The sequence below is a fragment of the Nicotiana tabacum genome, chromosome 4, assembly GCF_000715075.1.
Source record: "Nicotiana tabacum cultivar K326 chromosome 4, ASM71507v2, whole genome shotgun sequence".
Lineage (NCBI taxonomy): Eukaryota > Viridiplantae > Streptophyta > Magnoliopsida > Solanales > Solanaceae > Nicotiana > Nicotiana tabacum.
This window is the reverse complement of record NC_134083.1, coordinates 33212918-33232977: the sequence shown is the minus strand read 5'-3', so window position 1 is coordinate 33232977 and position 20060 is coordinate 33212918.

Genomic DNA, 20060 nt, shown 5'->3' with positions numbered 1-20060 from the left:
GTACCGAGTATATAAGGCGATAACATAACTAAAAGTTGAAACTGAACTGATAATATAATAACTGAAAGTAATTGGGAGTCAAAGATGATCTGGAGATATACTTACCTGTTGATACTGACTCAACTCCTTCAATATAGTAAGTAAAATAATTATCCGGCCTTATAAGGCTCGGTATATATAACTGCTCTGCCGTAGTAGGCTCGCTCATAGGCGCTCGGCCATACTAGGCTATGTATCTCGACCATGCTGGGCTCGCTCATAGGCGCTCGGCCACAGTAGGCTCGGTATATAACTTTCCATCTGATCAGAGGTTGCCCAATAGTGGCCTGCCCATCGATTATAGCTCGATGGTAATGAAAATACTGTAATACTGTATATATAGGCTTGCTGCTCTCTTGACTGGAAGAAGACAATACTATATTGAATATAGAATCTCGATAAGGAATAATATTGTAACTTATGAGACTAGAATAGTGTGAATAAATTCATGAATATGAACTTCTATTTTTGTCTCATTACTAACACATGTAGCTACGAGATCATGCCAAAATGAAGGAAGGCTTAGCCTTAACATACCTTATCACAATCTTTGTAATAACCAAGTTGAACTCACCTCTTCGCACCTTAATCTACAAGAATGATAATAATACTATCGTTAAGTTACGAAAGGTACAACTATCACACAACGAACGACAAACTTATTTTGTATTAAAACGGGCAGCATCTCCCCTATAATCCTTACTTCCTCCAAATTCAAGATAACACCAACAATACAAGAACAGAACAATAACAATATATATACATCATTTTCCAGCCCTATATACACCATCAAATACTACAAAACAGCCCAACACACCCCAATCTCTTCATACACAAAACGACCACCGTAGTAGTGTCAAACGACCCGGAAATGTTATGACGAATGACCAGCCAATCACCCTACATTTATATGGTGTTTATAAACCCCCTTCCTCCTCCAAAACTCCACAAAACAGTAGTAAAACACGCAGCCCAACAGCAACACAAAACAGTCCACAAAACAGTCCGCTACAAGTGAATAACTCGAACTCACGACTTCCGATCACCGTCCCGTGAGTTCTTACAAGTATAGAACGACTTACCATGAATTTTCAGAAGAAAAAGTGGATGAAAGAGAGCAGTAAACTCACCTTATTTTTTGGATAACTCAGCTCCTATCTTGGTTCTTCAAACTCTAGGTTTTACCTCCAATTAGAACTTGAAAGGGAGAGAAAATCAATTAGGGTTTGTGGGAAATTTTTGGGAGGATTCTTTGCAGAGCTTATGTCTGGTTATTATGCTCTATTTTAAGTCTAATATATGAAGAAAATAGGCCCTTAAAAGGCCTCTTTGGACGACCCGAAATGGCCCATTTTTTTGGGCTCTCATTTAAGCAAGTAGGTGACACACCTACTTGTCACCTAGCAGCTTGCGCAGTATCGCACAAATGCCCATATCTTTCTACTCCAATGTCGTATTGACAAACGGTTTAATGCGTTGGAAAATAGACTCATAGATCTTTAATTTGATGGGTAGAACACCCCATAACTCTAAGTATATTGGGAGAAAATCGCAGTTACATTTGACCCAAAGTTTCAGTAAAACTTATGAATGTAACTTGTGAGGACTTTCATCGACTTTTGTTCCACAACTCTCTTGACTTCAAAACATAACACACGGATGTCATACGACTAATATAAATCATAACATAATCTCCTTATCATGTTAAGCACCCTAGTCTCACCCCAAAGGTATATGTTATAACATTCCCAACTTGTCGACTTTCGACGAAACATTATTTTCTTCAATTGCTTTATCTTCTGAACCATCCAACCCTCTTTGTACTTGTTGTTCATGATCTTTAATATTTGTAACCTCAGAGGTAACATGATTAAATTAATTTATATACTTTTAAATATTATCTCATTTTTGGTCCTACATTAGTTTGCTTACGATGCATTTTTATGTACGAAAATATAGGGTGTAACATCATTCCCCCTTGGAAACATTCGTCCTCGAATGTTTACTCTTAGAGACTTTGGAAACTTTTGCCAGAGTATCCTTCGTACACTAGGTTAAAACCAACCTGTACGTAGCCAGAAAACATACTATGCATGCCACACATGGCCAATGTTTATAAATAGCAACACTTTGCCTCACCAACCGTAAATCATAAATACTAAAAGTGAAAAATAAAAGCATACCTGCTGACCTGCTAGCCTGAATAGAGCTGTGTTGTAGCATCCCATCTCGAGCCATATCTTCAGTTTGAAATAGGTGGGGGTATTTAGACTTCATTTCTTCCTCCGATTCCCACGTCATCTCTTCTACATTCTTGCTCCTCCATAAAACCTTTACGGAAGCTACCTCCTTATTTCGTAGATTGCGGATTTGTCGGTCTAGGATGGCAACTGGAATTTCCTCGTATGACAAGTCCTCTGTAATCTGTACATCATCCGTGGGCACCACTCGGGTAGGATCGCCAATGCACTTTCGTAGCATAGATACGTGAAAAACCGGATGGACAGACTCCAATTCTGAGGGCAACTCTAACTCATAAGCTACTTGGCCCACTCTCCGAATGATCCTATAAGGCCCAATATACCGTGGGCCAAGCTTGCCTTTCTTGCCAAACCTCATCACGCCCTTCATAGGTGATACCTTTAAGAATACCTAGTCATTAATCTGAACTCTAAGTCTCGTCGCCGCATGTCAGAATATGACTTCTGACGACTCTGAGCTGTCAACAGTCGCTCCCGGATAAGCTTTACTTTCTCTATGACCTGTTGAACCAGGTCTGGCCCATATAACCCAAATTCCCCAACATCAAACCACCCTATAGGAGATCTGCACTTACGCCCATACAAAGCCTCGTACGGAGCCATCTGAATACTGGAGTGGTAACTGTTATTATATGCAAACTCGACAAGAGGTAGATGTTCATCCCAACTTCTTTTAAAATCCAACACACATACTCGTAACATATCCTCGAGCGTCTGAATTGTGCGCTCGGCTTGTCCATCAGTCTGTGGATGAAAAGCTGTGCTGAGATTCACCTGAGTCCCTAGACCTCTCTGAAATGACCTCCAAAAATGTGCTGTAAACTGAGCCCCACGGTCAGATATAATAGAAACTGGTACTCCGTGTAGCCGCGCTATCTCCTTAATATATAACTTTGCATAATCTTCTGCTGTATATGTAGATCTGACCGGTAGGAAGTGAGCTGATTTCGTGAGCCTATCGACTATCACCCATATGGAATCGAACTTACGATTAGAACGAGGTAAACCCGTGATAAAGTCCATGTTTATCGCCTCCCATTTCCATGTCGGGATCTCTATAGTCTACATTAGCCCTCCAGGCTTCTGGTGCTCTATCTTCACTTGCTGGCAACTAGTACATTGGGCGACAAACTCAACAATGTTCTTCTTCATATTATTCCACCAGTACACATCCTTAATGTCATGATACATCTTCGTCGACCCAGGATGGATGGAATACCATGAATAATGTGCCTCTGACATAATCCTGTCTCGTAGCCCTGCTACATCTGGAACACACAAACGACCCCTATATCTGAGAACCCCATCTCCCTTTAGCTCTAACAGTGGCTTTTTCTGCTGCGGAACTCGCTCTCTCAGCTCGACCAACTCTGGGTCCTCGTACTGCCTTTCCTTGACTTCCGCTATGAGGGATGATTTTGTAGTGTTTTGGAGTACAACTCCACCATCCTCAGAATCTACTAACCGAACCCCCAACGAAGACAATTGATGAATCTCTCTAGCTAATTGTCTTTTCTTGGGCTCTACGTGTGCTAAGCTACCCATAGATCGGCGACTTAAGGCATCTGCTACAACATTAGCTTTCCCTGGATGGTAGAGAATGTTAACATTGTAATCTTTCAATAACTCAAGCCATCGCCTCTGTCGCAAATTCAACTCTTTCTGCTTGAAGATATATTGTAGGCTTTTATGATCAGTAAATACATCAACATGAACACCATATAAATAATGCCGCCATATCTTAAGTGCATGGACAACCGCAGCTAACTCGAGGTCATGGGTCGGATAATTCCTCTCGTGCTTCCTCAACTGCCTTGAAGCATATGCAATTACCTTCCCATGTTGCATCAGGACACATCCTAACCCGACACCTGATGCATCACAATACACGGCATAACCCTCTAGACCCTCTGGAAGTGTTAGAACTGGAGCTGAGGTCAACTTGTTCTTAAGCTCTTGGAAACTCCGCTCGCAAGCCTCTGTCCATTGAAACTTAGTTTCTTTCTGTGTCAACTTCGTCAATGGTGCCGAAAGGGAAGAAAAACCCTCTACGAACCTCCGATAGTATCCTGCTAAGCCTAGAAAGCTACGAACCTCTGTCGGAGTGGTAGGTCTAGGCCAAGATTTCACGGCCTCAATCTTCTGAGTGTCCACCTTTATCCCTTCATCTGATACAATATGCCCCAAGAATGCTACAGACTTCAACCAGAACTCACATTTAGAAAACTTAGCATACAACTTACGATCACGGAGGGTTTGGAGTACTGCTCGCAGGTGGTCCGCATGCTCATCCTCTGAACGGGAATAAACCAAAATATCATCAATAAATACTATCACGAACATATCTAAAAATGGTCGGAACAGGCTATTCATCAAGTCCATAAATACAGCGGGTGCATTAGTCAACCTGAAGGACATGACAAGGAACTCGAAGTGGCCATATCGGGTCCTGAAGGCTGTCTTCGGAATATCTTTTTCCCGAACTCTGACTTGATGGTACCCCGACCTCAAATCTATCTTTGAAAAGCATATAGCCCCCTGTAACTGATCAAACAAGTCATCGATCCTTGGAAGTGGATACTTATTCTTAATAGTTACCTTGTTCAGCTGCCTATAATCGATACATATCCTCAGCGAGCCGTCTTTCTTCCGCACAAATAGTACTGGTGCACCCCAAGGTGAGGTACTGGGCCTGATGTAACCTTTCTCCAACAAATCTTTTAACTGCTCCTTCAACTCCTTCAATTCGCCAGGTGCCATTCTTTATGGAGGGACGGATATTGGTTGAGTTCCTGGAAGCAAATCGATGCTAAAAACAATCTCTCGCTCTGGAGGAATACCTGGAAGCTCATCTGGAAACACATCTGCATACTCTTTGACTACGGGAATAGACTGAAGTGTAGGTATCTCAGCATCTGCATCTCTAACTCGCACAATATGATAAATGCACCATTTTGCGATCATTTTCCTCTCCTTCAGATAGGAAATAAACCTACCTCTGGGCGTTGGTGTATTACCTACCCATTCAAGGACTGGCTCACCCGGAAAATGAAATCTGGCTGCCTTTGCTCGGCAATCAACTGTGGCATAGCAAGCTGCCAATCAGTCCATGCCCATGATAGCATCAAAATCCATCATCTCTAGCTCAACTAGGTCAGCTGAGGTCTGACGACTACAAATTGTCACCGTACAACCTCGGTAAACCCGTCTAGCAATAATCGATTCTCCGACCGGTGTAGATTACCGCAAAAAGATCACTTAGTATTTCAGGCACTATACCAAACTTCCTCGCGACAAATGGGGTAATATACGATAAAGTAGATCCTGGGTCTATCAAAGCATAAGCATCGTGAGAGCAAATGGTTAATATACCTGTCACAACGTCTGGTGAAGACTCCTGGTCCTGTCGACCCGCTAAAGCATAGATATGGTTCTGATTACCACTTGAACTGGAACCTCTAACTCTGCCCCGTCCTCTACCAGCCGAAGACTGAGACTCGCGCCCTGAAGGATGCACGGACATAGATGATCCTGTTGCTGAACTCGCTGGTTATGCCATTCCCCCCGAATCTCTATTTGGGCAATCCCGTATCATATGCCCTCGACACCCACATGTATAACAAGCATCAGAACCTGCTCGGCATTGGCCCAAGTGTCCTCTACCATAGATGTCACACCTTGGAGGAAATGACCATGTCTGCGCAGATCCTCGCTGTCGCTGCAAACCCGACGCCCATGAGCTCTCACCTGGTCCTGACTGAGTATAGCGGTCATACCTGTAACCCTGTAACTGAGGTGGCGGAGGCCTAGGTGGCCGTCCGAAGTACTGGGTCCTATAACTACCCTGATATTTCTCCTGAGACCTGGGAAATCTCATCCTCTTACGTTGCCCTTGCTCAGCCCTCTCTGTACCCTGCTGCCGACGCCTACCCCTTTCTATATTCTGGGCGAATGCCTGAATCCGGGAGATATCCATACTATCCTGCAATGCAGCGGTGGCATATGCCTCGGTTAACTCTGGGGCTAACCCTGCTATAAACCTGTGAATCCTATCCCGCATAGTAGCAACTATGGATGGTGCATATCTGGCCAATGAGTCAAAACGGAGACTATACTCTCGAACACTCATATTACCCTGCTTAAGGGCTAGAAACTGATCGACTCGAGCCTGTCGGATCTCCCGTGGTAAGTACTGGTCAAGGAAGGCATCTGAAAAATTCTCCCAAATAGCTGGAGGTGCATCACGTCCCCTGGACCTCTCCCATCCCTCATACCAAAGGATGGCTATATCTCGGAGTCGAAAAGCTGCCAGCTCAACTGCCTCTTTCTCCGTGGCATGCATAACACGAAAGATCCTGTGAAGCTGATCTATGAAATCCTACGGGTCCTCCCTCTGATCTGTCCCCGTGAACTCTGGGGGACTCAAAGCAATAAACTCTCGGACCCTTGAACTCCCAGACCCCTCAGAATTTCCTGCACTAGCTGATGCCCTAGCCTGTTGCTGGGTAACTACCAACTGTGTCAACAAATGCACCGCACTCCTTAAGTCCTGATCTGATGGAAGTGGAGGGGGAACTGGATGTGCGGTTTCCCTAGGAATCTCCGTAGTTGGTGGGGGAGCCGGTAATGGCTGAGTAGGGGTCTCACCTTGAGCCTCAGACTGGGCCCCATCTACTGGGGGTACCCTGCTGGTCCCCTCACCTACTGCTGTATCTCTCCTCTGGCTAGCCGTAGTCTTCCTAGTCACCGTCATCTGTGCATGCAAACACCAACACATAAGTTTAATTCAAATTTCCTATAACTCAGTTCTGTAGCACGATTTAGATTTCAAAGAAGGGTAACCAACTCCTAAATGCCCTGTAGTGCCCTGCTTATATAATGTGGTGCACAACACATCTATAAACAAGACTCTACTAGACATGGCTTGTAGACTCCCTAGGATAGAACTGCTCTGATACCAAGTTTGTCACGCCCCGACCTGGAAGCGAGACTGGCACCCGGTGCCTCAACTAACCTAGTATGCCAAATTGAGACTAAGGGAATCTGAACACATAATGTCATACTTTGGCCCTGGGGCCACCTTGCAAGAGAATTTGCGAAGCAAAATATAAAATTGAATGGAAACTAGCGCTAACTATACATCAATATAAAGCTAGGCTGAAAAGGCCGTCATAGCTACTACAGCTGACAAACCACCAAATTATACATACCAGGCCTACAAACCCAACATACTGCACTAACCAACAGGATATGTCTACAAGCCTCTACTGATAGATGTACTATGATCGGAACAGGGCCCCGACCTACCCATAACATATATACAGATATACATAAGATGTACACAAAAACTCTAGACCTGGCAACTCTGAAAGACGTGGAGCTTACCGATCAGGCTGAACTCTGGAAACACCTACTGAGGAGGTATACCCGTCTTTCTATCTGAACCTACATGCATGAAATGTAGCGTCCCCAGAAAAGGGACGTCAGTACAAAATAATGTACCGAGTATATAAGGTGATAACATAACTGAAAGTTGAAACTGAACTGATAATATAATAACTGAAAGTAATTGGGAGTCAAAGATGATCTGGAGATATACTTACCTGTTGATACTGACTCAACTCCTTCAATATAGTAAGTAAAATAATTATCCGGCCTTATAAGGCTCGGTATATATAACTGCTCTGCCATAGTAGGCTCGCTCATAGGCACTCGGCCATACTAGGCTATGTATCTCGACCATGCTGGGCTCGCTCATAGGCGCTCGGTCACAGTAGGCTCGGTATATAACTTTCCATCTGATCAGAGGTTGCCCAATAGGGGCCTGCCCATCGATTATAGCTCGATGGTAATGAAAATACTGTAATACTGTATATATAGGCTTGCTGCTCTCTTGACTGGAAGAAGACAATACTATATTGAATATAGAATCTCGATAAGGAATAATATTGTAACTTATGAGACTAGAATAGTGTGAATAAATTCATGAATATGAACTTCTCTTTTGTCTCATTACTAACACATGTAGCTACGAGATCATGCCAAAATGAAGGAAGGCTTAGCCTTAACATACCTTATCACAATCTTTGTAATAACCAAGTTGAACTCACCTCTTCGCACCTTAATCTACAAGAATGATAATAATACTATCGTTAAGTTACGAAAGGTACAACTATCACACAACGAACGACAAACTTATTTTGTATTAAAACGGGCAGCATCTCCCCTATAATCCTTACTTCCTCCAAATTCAAGATAACACCAACAATACAAGAACAGAACAATAACAACATATATACATCATTTTCCAGCCCTATATACACCATCAAATACTACAAAACAGCCCAACACACCCCAATCTCTTCATACACAAAACGACCACCGTAGTAGTGTCAAACGACCCGGAAATGTTATGACGAATGACCAGCCAATCACCCTACATTTATATGGTGTTTATAAACCCCCTTCCTCCTCCAAAACTCCACAAAACAGTAGTAAAACACGCAGCCCAAGAGCAACACAAAACAGTCCACAAAACAGTCCGCTACAAGTGAATAACTCGAACTCAAGGCTTCCGATCACCGTCCCGTGAGTTCTTACAAGTATAGAACGACTTACCATGAATTTTCAGAAGAAAAAGTGGATGAAAGAGAGCAGTAAACTCACCTTATTTGTTGGATAACTCAGCTCCTATCTTGGTTCTTCAAACTCTAGGTTTTACCTCCAATTAGAACTTGAAAGGGAGAGAAAATCAATTAGGGTTTGTGGGAAATTTTTGGGAGGATTCTTTGCAGAGCTTATGTCTGGTTATTATGTTCTATTTTAAGTCTAATATATTAAGAAAATAGGCCCTTAAAAGGCCTCTTTGGAGGACCCGAAATGGCCCCTTTTTTTGGGCTCTCATTTAAGCAAGTAGGTGACACACCTACTTGTCACCTAGCAGCTTGCGCAGTATCGCACAAATGCCCATATCGTTCTACTCCAATGTCGTATTGACAAACGGTTTGATGCGTTAGAAAATATACTCATAGATATTTAATTTGATGGGTGGAACACCCCATAACTCTAAGTATATTGGGAGAAAATCGCAGTTACATTTGACCCAAAGTTTCAGTATAACTTATAAATGTGACTTGTGATGACTTTCATCGACTTTTGTTCCACAACTCTCTTGAATTCAAAACATAACACACGGATGTCATACGACTAATATAAATCATAACATAATCTCCTTATCATGTTAAGCACCCTAGTCTCACCCCAAAGGTATATGTTATAACATTCCCAACTTGTCGACTTTCGACGAAATATTATTTTCTTCAATTGCTTTATCTTCTGAACCGTCCAACCCTCTTTGTACTTGTTGTTCATGATCTTCAATATCTTTAACCTCAGAGGTAACATGATTAAATTAATTTATATACTTTTAAATATTATCTCATTTTTGGTCCTACATTAGTTTGCTTACGATGCATTTTTATGTACGAAAATATAGGGTGCAACACTACCTAAGGATAGGATTGAACTACTTGTAGCCATATTCGGGTGTGCTTAATCTCTTAATTGTTTTAGGGATAATTCAATTAGGATGTCTTGTTAATCTTCGAAAGAAGATAATATAAAATTATTACCCGAGGTTAATTAACATAAGCTCGCTCATATTTGTAAAATCGTGAAATACATTGGATCGTAACTTGAGTGTAATTCCTAATGCATCCATGCTTGTAGCCATTGATCATTTTACTTGCTTTCTAGGTTACTTTATATTTTTGCAATTAGTTATAAATATTTTCTCAAAACCTTTCTAAGTGTTTGGCTTAGCATAATAAGTGATAATTCTCTTACACGCCTAATCAACTATATATTGTTCTCTGTGGGATTGGACCCCGACTCATAGTTGGGTAAATTATATTGTATGCGGCCGTGTCCATTTACTTTTTAGTAGTGGATTTGGATGTCATAAATTGAAGATTCGGGACTCGGATATTCTAAAGACGACATTCAGGACCCGTTATGGTCATTATGATTTTGTTATGATGTCTTTTGGGCTGACCAACGCCCCAGCAGCATTCACGCATCTGATGAACATTTATTTCAGCCTTATCTCAACTCGTTTGTCATAGTATTCATTGATGATATCCCGGTGTACTCTCGTAGCCAGGAGGATCATGCCTAACATTTGAGGATTGAGTTGCAGCAGTTGAGGGAGAAGAAGCTTTATGCCAAGTTCTCCAAGTGTGAGTTTTGGCTTAGTTCGGTGGCGTTCTTAGGGCACGTGGTGTTCAGTGAGGGGATTAAGTGGGTCTGAAAAAGATAGAGGCGGTTCAGAGTTGGCCCAGACCGTCCTCGGCTACGGAGATTCAGATCTTTCTCGGCTTGGACGGTTATTATCGTTGCTTCGTGGAGGGTTTCTCGTCTATTGCATCGCCTTTGACCAAATTGACCCAGAAGGGTGCTACATTCAGGTGGTCGGATGAGTGAGAAGAGAGCTTTCAGAAGCTCAAGACTGCCTTGACCACAATTCTAGTTCTAGTTCTACCTTCAACTTCTGGTTCTTATACAGTGTATTGTGATGTTTCTTAGATTGGTATTGGGTGTGTCTTGATGCAGGGAGGTAGAGTAATTGCTTATGCTTCGCACCAGTTGAAGCCCTATGATAAGAACTATCTTATTCATGATTTGGAGTTGGCTGCCATCGTTCATGCATTGAAGATTTGGAGGCATTATCTCAATGATGTGTCTTGTGAGGTATTTACATATCATCAGAGCCTCCAGCACTTGTTCAATCAAAAGGATCTAAATTTGACACAGCAGCAGTGGTTGGAGCTGCTAAAGGACTATGATATTAACATTCTTTATCATCTCGGGAAGGCCAATGTGGTGGCCTGATTCCTTGAGTAGAAAGGCAGTGAGTATGAGTAGCCTTGCATTCATTCTTATTGGTTAGAGACCGCTTGCAGTTGATGTTTAGGCCTTGGCCAACAAGTTCGTGAGGTTAGATGTTTTGAAGCCCAGTCGGGTTCTAGCTTGTGTGGTTTCTCGGCCTTCCTTATATGATCGCATCAGAGAGTGCCAGTATGATGATCCATATTTTCTTGTCCTTTAGTACACGATGCAGTACAGTGATGCCAGGGGTGTTACTATTGGGGATGATGGGGGTGTTGAGGATGTATGGTCAGATATGTGTGCCTAATATAGATGGGCTACGTGAGTTGATTCTTAAGAAGGCCCACAGTTCGCGGCATTCCATTCATCCTGGTGCCGCGAAGATGTACCAGGATTTGAGGCTGCATTATTGGTGGAGGAAAATGAAGAAGGATATAGTGGGGTTTGTAGATTGGTGCCTAAACTGTCAGCAGGTGAAGTATGAGCATCAGAGACCAGACGGAGTTCTTGAGAGGCTTGAGATTCCAGAGTGGAAATAGGAGCATATCACCATGGATTTTTTAGTTGGGCTCCCATGGGCATAGAGGTAGTTTGATGCTATTTGGGTGATTGCGGATTGGCTGACCAAGTCCGCGCACTTCATTCCAGTTGGGACTACCTATTCTTCGGAGCGGTTGGCTGAGATTTACATCCACGAGATTGTTCACCTTCACAGTGTGCCAGTGTCCATCATTCCAGATCGGGGCACGTAGTTTACATCGCAGTTTTGGAGAGCCAATCAGCGAGAGTTGGGCACCAAGGTTGAGTTGAGTACAACATTTCACTCTCAGATGGACGGGCAGTCCGAGCACACTATTCAGATATTGGAGGATATGCTACGCGCCTGTGTCATAGATTTTGAGGGTTCTTGGGATCGATTTCCTGCGCTCGTGGAGTTTGCCTATAACAACAACTACCGGTCGAGCATTCAGATGGCTCTGTATGAGGCTTAGTATGGGAGGCTAGGCTATTAGATAATGAATTGGTTATGGATGCTTTGGACAAGGGTAAATTGATTCAGGATCGGCTTCACACGACGTAGTATAGACAGAAAGTTACGTCGATCGGAAGGTTCGCGATGTTGCTTACATGGTTTGGGAGAAGGTATTTCTCAAGGTTTCACCCATGAAGGGTGTTATGAGGTTCTGAAAGAAGGAAAAGTTGAGCCCTCGATATATTGGGTCGTTTGAGGTGCTTCAGAGGATTGGGAAGGTGGTTTACAAGCTTGCCTTGCCACGTATTCTATCGAGTTTCCATCTAGTATTTCATGTATCTATGCTCTGGAAGTATGTTGGTGATCCGTCTCATGTTTTGGATTTCAGCACCGTTCAATTGGACGGTGATTTGACTTATGATATGGAGCCGGTAGCCATTTTGGGTCGGCAAGTTCGAATGTTGAGATCGAAGGATATAGCTTTAGTGAAGGTGCATTGGAGAGGTTAGCCAGCTGAGGAGGCTACTTGGGAGACCGGGCAAGAGATGCGGAGAAGATATCCACACCTATTTAAGACTCCGGGTACGTTTCTCGACCGGTTCTAGGATGAACGTTTATTTAAGAGGGGGAGGATGTAATGACCCAGCCGGTCGTTTTGAGAGTTGTAGCCCATTCCCCCTATTTACTATTCATTCCTTTCTTAGTTGTTGTTATGGGACTTGCCGGGGTAGTTGGTTCGAGTCCGGAAAGGTTTCAGAATGAATTGAGACACTTAGTCTCAAGGTTAGAAGCTTAAGTTTAAAAGGTTGATCGGATGTTGACTTATATGTAAACAACTCTAGAATGGGGTTTTGATCGCTCTGCTAGCTTCGTTGGGTGATTTTAGACTTAGGAGTGTGTTCGAATTGTTAATAGGAGGTCCGTGGTTGAATTAGGCTTAAAATGGCGAAAGTTGGAAATATAAAAGTCTGACCGAGAGTGGATGTCACGACCCAAAATCTATTAAAGGTCGTGATGGCGTCTAACACCGATGTCAGGCAAGCCAGTCATAATTAATTAACTTAATTACTCATTTTAGTATTTTTGAATCGAAATTTCTTCAATTAAATAGTAAATATTGAACTCATACAGTAAGTGATAAATATTTTAGCAACTAAATTACTAAACAACCCATAACCACTCCCAAAACTTCAGTGTCACAAGTGCATGAGCATTTACTAGGGAGTAAAATAAAATACAGCACATATCCGGAATAGAATTTGGACAGGAAAAATATAATAATTCCGCTAGCTCTACTGGCTACGGATCGTAATATAGAATGCAGCTCACCAGCAGAAATAATCAACTCATTCAATTCCAATAATTTCCAATTTATCAATTAACTTCACAAGCAGCAATAAAATATCAAGGTATCGTGTAATTATTATTATTATTAGGCACAATTTCTGTCGTGGTCGTACGACCCGATCCAGAGTATCGTGTACATTATCGAGGGATGTGCGGCACGATCCATAGATGCATTTATATTGCCGAGGTGTTCGGCCCGCTCCACAAGAAAGGAGGACATTTTCTTATGAACCTCCGGAATAAGAATGTATATATACATTTTTGAGATTAACGCACGAGGATGTACAAATTTCTACAACATTGAAATATTCTGAACAAAATTTCAAGTATGTGAGATTTCAAATCTTTTACCATTTCCTCTAACAATTTGCAACATAATTCTATTGCTTTAATTAAATAAGGATACAATTATCATAAGTAATTCATGATTTGAGTCCTAATCTACCCGGACTTTAGCAATATTAGTAGTTACACACGTACTCTCGTCACCTCGTGCATACGTAGCCCCCACAATTAGCAACAATTATTAATTTAAATCACCTATGGGGTAAATTCCCTCTTACAAGGTTAGACAAGAGACTTACCTTGTCTCAAAGCCCACTTCCCCATCACAACGTCGCGTAAAAATCCCAATTCGGTGACAAAAAATTCGTAACTGTCCAAATGTTATATAAAATAATTAATACATGTTCGAAATTAGACTATTAAATAAATTACCCTGTCCAAATGGTAAATTCCTAAAATTCACCCGGGGCCCACATGCCTGGATTCTAGAAATATTCGGAGGAAAACGTTACCCATAATCTCAAGAACTCAAATATACAATTTCCATCCAATTCCATAACTATTTTCATGGTTAAAATCTCATTTTTGTCAAAACGTAGGTTTTTCATCTAAATCCTTCATTTCCAAGATTTACATGTTATAATCTACCCATAATCTATGTATTTAACTCAAAGTGTGTAGAATTAACTTACCTTCAAGTTGCTAGTTGAAATCCCCTCTCAAAAAGCTACAAAATCGCCCAAAAATGGAGGAAATATGGGCTAAAAATGACTGAGCCTCGTTCCCTTTAAACCATTCTGCCCAGCAGCATTTTCGCACGTGCGGAGGTGTGACCACACCTGCGGTTTCGCTTCTACGGTGATGCCCTACGCACTTGCGCCCTTTCCGGTTTTGCGGTCACTATCTTCGCACCTGCGGTCTCGCAGGTGCGCTTCCTGGATCGCTTCTGTGGTTCATCCCAGCCTCCCCTTTTCTCCATCTGCGGCTTGGGGCTTGCTTCTGCGAGCTCACGCCAGCAGCTGCCCAAGCGCATGTGCGGTTGCAGCAGAAGCTAGAAACATCAGTTGCTGCTTCAACTTCCAAAATTGATCTGAGCCTCGTCCGGTTAACCTCCCGAGGCCTCGCCCAAACATACCAACAAATCGCAAAACACGTTACGAACTTAGTCCAGGCCTCAAATCATGCCAAACAAAATCGAAACCACAAATCACCCTCCAATTCAAACTTAATGAACTTTGAAACTTCAAATTTCTACAATCGATGCCGAAACCTATCCAATCACGTCTGATTAATCTCAAATTTTGCATACAAGTCATAATTGACATTACAGACCTACTCTAACTTCTGGAATCGGAATTCGACCCCGATATCAAAAAGTCTACTCTCGGCCAAACTTCTCAAATACCTTCAAATTTCTAACTTTCGCCAAATGGCCCCAAAATGACCTACGGACCTCCAAATCCACATCCAGATGCGCTCCCAATACCAGAATCATCATACGGAGCCATTCCCAGACTCAGAATCCCAAACAGACATCGAAAACCTTGAAATGCACTTCCACCCAAATTTATGAAATCATTCAAAAATGCCAACTTCCACAATAGGCGCTGAAACATTCCCCAGTCATCCAAAACCCGATCCGAACATACGCCCAAGTCCAAAATCATCATACGAACCTATTGGAATCGTCAAATCCCGATTCCGAGGTCGTTTCCTAAAAATATTGGCCGAAGTCAAACTTGCTCTTTTTAAAGTCCAACTAAGGAACCAAGTGCTCCGATTTCAACCCGAACTCTTCCAAATCACGAACCAACCATCCCCGCAAGTCATAAATTAGTAAAAGCACATACGAGGAGTCTTATTTAGGGGAAGGGGGTTCTAACAGTCAAAACGACTGGTTGGGTCGTTACATTCTCTCCAACTCAAATATACGTTCGTCCTCGAACGTGCTAGGAATTGCTCCGGAGTTTGCTGAAATCATTGTTTAGCCCCTCGTGCACCTACCCGTGCTACCACAACTCGGCTGAGCACATTAGCTCGAGAAAATCTGAAGATCCTCCCCTTAGTTTAGGCAAATAAGCCTTAGAGCCAAATCCCAACATTCGAAATTCTCTACTAGGCCTGCTTCCAACATACGAATACCATTTCAATCACTACACGATGTACCAATACATGATTGTATACTTTCATTGAATTCACACCATGCACCACATTATTTACCTGACTACAATAACATCCTCTGATAACAATAGCAGAAATTCCATGAATTTGATGCTCACAACAAACCTCATGACACATATAAATCCCGTTCCAACTCTTGCAATACTGCCACGACAGAAGAGATATGTAGAAATTCATAACCAATTGCATAGTCAACAAATCATTTAGTTCCTCCTCCTGACAGGAACCATTACCTCTTTAACATCCAAATAACGAAATTTGCCCTTTAACATGCCTTATATAAATCCGTTCGCACTGATCCCAGCTCCAAAAATCTCGCCTCACCTAGTACAAGTCGTTCCGGTAATAAGCCACCACAATCACTACCAAAAGTCTCATATGATGCCACCATGTGCCAAAAAGCCACAAACTCGAATGTGATACATAAGGAAAAACGAACTCTGGAAAGAACTGCTCAACCCACGTAGCAAATTAAACAACCGAAAAGGTGTTATGAACCTTCCTCAGAACATGAGAAATAAGAAACGCAAGAATAGATATGGGAAACCGTACTCAACATCATACTGTTGCGCCATGCACCCCAATCCACACATGATACCGTTGCGGCGTGCAATCCGATCCAAACAACATACCCATGGCGGCGTGCTACCCGATCCACACATGACAATAAATAGGGAAGTACCCATCAAGCCAAAACGCCTATACCTACGAAATACCTGAATGTTAACCACAGGTATGCCAAGTGCACAATACCATCAGATAGCGCCATACGCTACAAAACTCAAGCATGACTAAGGTGCAATAACTGACCTGCATCTCGAGATCCATCCTGCTCATATAACACCGCAAACTATACAGGATCTCAATACGAATGCGAATAATCAAACTGCCTCACAACCCACATGTCACAATAGAGACCATTGGGAAGGGCTGACAACAGAAATAACATCCAAATAACGATATTTGCTCTTTAACATGCCTTATATAAATCCGTTCGCACTGATCCCAGCTCCAAAAATCTCGCCTCACCTAGTACAAGTCGTTCCGGTAATAAGCCACCACAATCACTACCAAAAGTCTCATATGATGCCACCATGTGCCAAAAAGCCACAAACTCGAATATGATACATAAGGAAAAACGAACTCTGGAAAGAACTGCTCAACCCACGTAGCAAATTAAACAACCGAAAAGGTGTTATGAACCTTCCTCAGAACATGAGAAATAAGAAACGCAAGAATAGATATGGGAAACCGTACTCAACATCATACTGTTGTGCCATGCACCCCAATCCACACATGATACCGTTGCGGCGTGCAATCCGATCCAAACAACATACCTATGGCGGCGTGCCACCCGATCCACACATGACAATAAATAGGGAAGTACCCATCAAGCCAAAACGCCTATACCTACGAAATACCTGAATGTTAACCACAGGTATGCCAAGTGCACAATACCATCAGATAGTGCCATACGCTACAAAACTCAAGCATGACTAAGGTGCAATAACTAACCTGCATCTCGAGATCCATCCTGCTCATATAACACCGCAAACTATATAGGATCTCAATACGAATGCGAATAATCAAACCGCCTCACAACCCACATGTCACAATAGAGACCATTGGGAAGGGCTGACAACAGAAATAACATCCAAATAACGAAATTTGCCCTTTAACATGCCTTATATAAATCCGTTCGCACTGATCCCAGCTCCAAAAATCTCGCCTCACCTAGTACAAGTCGTTCCGGTAATAAGCCACCACAATCACTACCAAAAGTCTCATATGATGCCACCATGTGCCAAAAAGCCACAAACTCGAATGTGATACATAAGGAAAAACGAACTCTGGAAAGAACTGCTCAACCCACGTAGCAAATTAAACAACCGAAAAGGTGTTATGAACCTTCCTCAGAACATGAGAAATAAGAAACGCAAGAATAGATATGGGAAACCGTACTCAACATCATACTGTTGCGCCATGCACCCCAATCCACACATGATACCGTTGCGGCGTGCAATCCGATCCAAACAACATACCCATGGCGGCGTGCCACCCGATCCACACATGACAATAAATAGGGAAGTACCCATCAAGCCAAAACGCCTATACCTACGAAATACCTGAATGTTAACCACAGGTATGCCAAGTGCACAATACCATCAGATAGCGCCATACGCTACAAAACTCAAGCATGACTAAGGTGCAATAACTGACCTGCATCTCGAGATCCATCCTGCTCATATAACACCGCAAACTATACAGGATCTCAATACGAATGCGAATAATCAAACCTGCCTCACAACCCACATGTCACAATAGAGACCATTGGGAAGGGCTGACAACAGAAATAACATCCAAATAACGATATTTGCTCTTTAACATGCCTTATATAAATCCGTTCGCACTGATCCCAGCTCCAAAAATCTCGCCTCACCTAGTACAAGTCGTTCCGGTAATAAGCCACCACAATCACTACCAAAAGTCTCATATGATGCCACCATGTGCCAAAAAGCCACAAACTCGAATGTGATACATAAGGAAAAACGAACTCTGGAAAGAACTGCTCAACCCACGTAGCAAATTAAACAACCGAAAAGGTGTTATGAACCTTCCTCAGAACATGAGAAATAAGAAACGCAAGAATAGATATGGGAAACCGTACTCAACATCATACTGTTGCGCCATGCACCCCAATCCACACATGATACCGTTGCGGCGTGCAATCCGATCCAAACAACATACCCATGGCGGCGTGCCACCCGATCCACACATGACAATAAATAGGGAAGTACCCATCAAGCCAAAACGCCTATACCTACGAAATACCTGAATGTTAACCACAGGTATGCCAAGTGCACAATACCATCAGATAGCGCCATACGCTACAAAACTCAAGCATGACTAAGGTGCAATAACTGACCTGCATCTCGAGATCCATCCTGCTCATATAACACCGCAAACTATACAGGATCTCAATACAAATGCGAATAATCAAACCGCCTCACAACCCACATGGCACAATAGAGACCATTGGGAAGGGCTGACAACAGAAATAACATCCAAATAACGATATTTGCTCGTTAACATGCCTTATATAAATCCGTTCGCACTGATCCCAGCTCCAAAAATCTCGCCTCACCCAGTACAAGTCGTTCCGGTAATAAGCCACCACAATCACTACCAAAAGTCTCATATGATGCCACCATGTGCCAAAAAGCCAAAAACTCGAATGTGATACATAAGGAAAAACGAACTCTAGAAAGAACTGCTAAACCCACGTGCAATTTAAACAACCGAAAAGGTGTTATGAACCTTCCTCAGAACATGAGAAATAAGAAACGCAAGAATATATATGGGAAACCGTACTTAACATCATACTGTTGCGCCGTGCACCCCAATCCACAATTGATACCGTTGTGGCGTGCAATCCCGATCCAAACAACATACCCGTGGCGGCGTGCCACCCGATCCACACATGAAAATAAATAGGGGAGTACCTATCAAGGCAAAACGCCTATACCTACGAAATACCTGAATGTCAACCATAGGCATTCCAATTGCACAATACCATCAGTTAGCGCCATACGCTACAAAACTCAAGCATGACTAAGGTGCAATAACTGACCTGCATCTCGAGATCCATCCTGCTCATATAACACCGCAAACTATACAGGATCTCAATACGAGTGCGAATAGTCAAACCGCCTCACAACCCACATGTCACAATAGAGACCATTGGGAAGGGCTGACAACAGAAATAACATCCAAATAACGATATTTGCTCTTTAACATGCCTTATATAAATCCGTTCGCACTGATCCCAGCTCCAAAAATCTCGCCTCACCCAGTACAAGTCGTTCCGGTAATAAGCCACCACAATCACTACCAAAAGAATCATATGATGCCACCATGTGCCAAAAAGCCACAAACTCGAATGTGATACATAAGGAAAAACGAACTTTGGAAAGAACTGCTAAACCCACGTGCAATTTAAACAACCGAAAAGGTGTTATGAACCTTCCTCAGAACATGAGAAATAAGAAACGCAAGAATATATATGGGAAACCGTACTTAACATCATA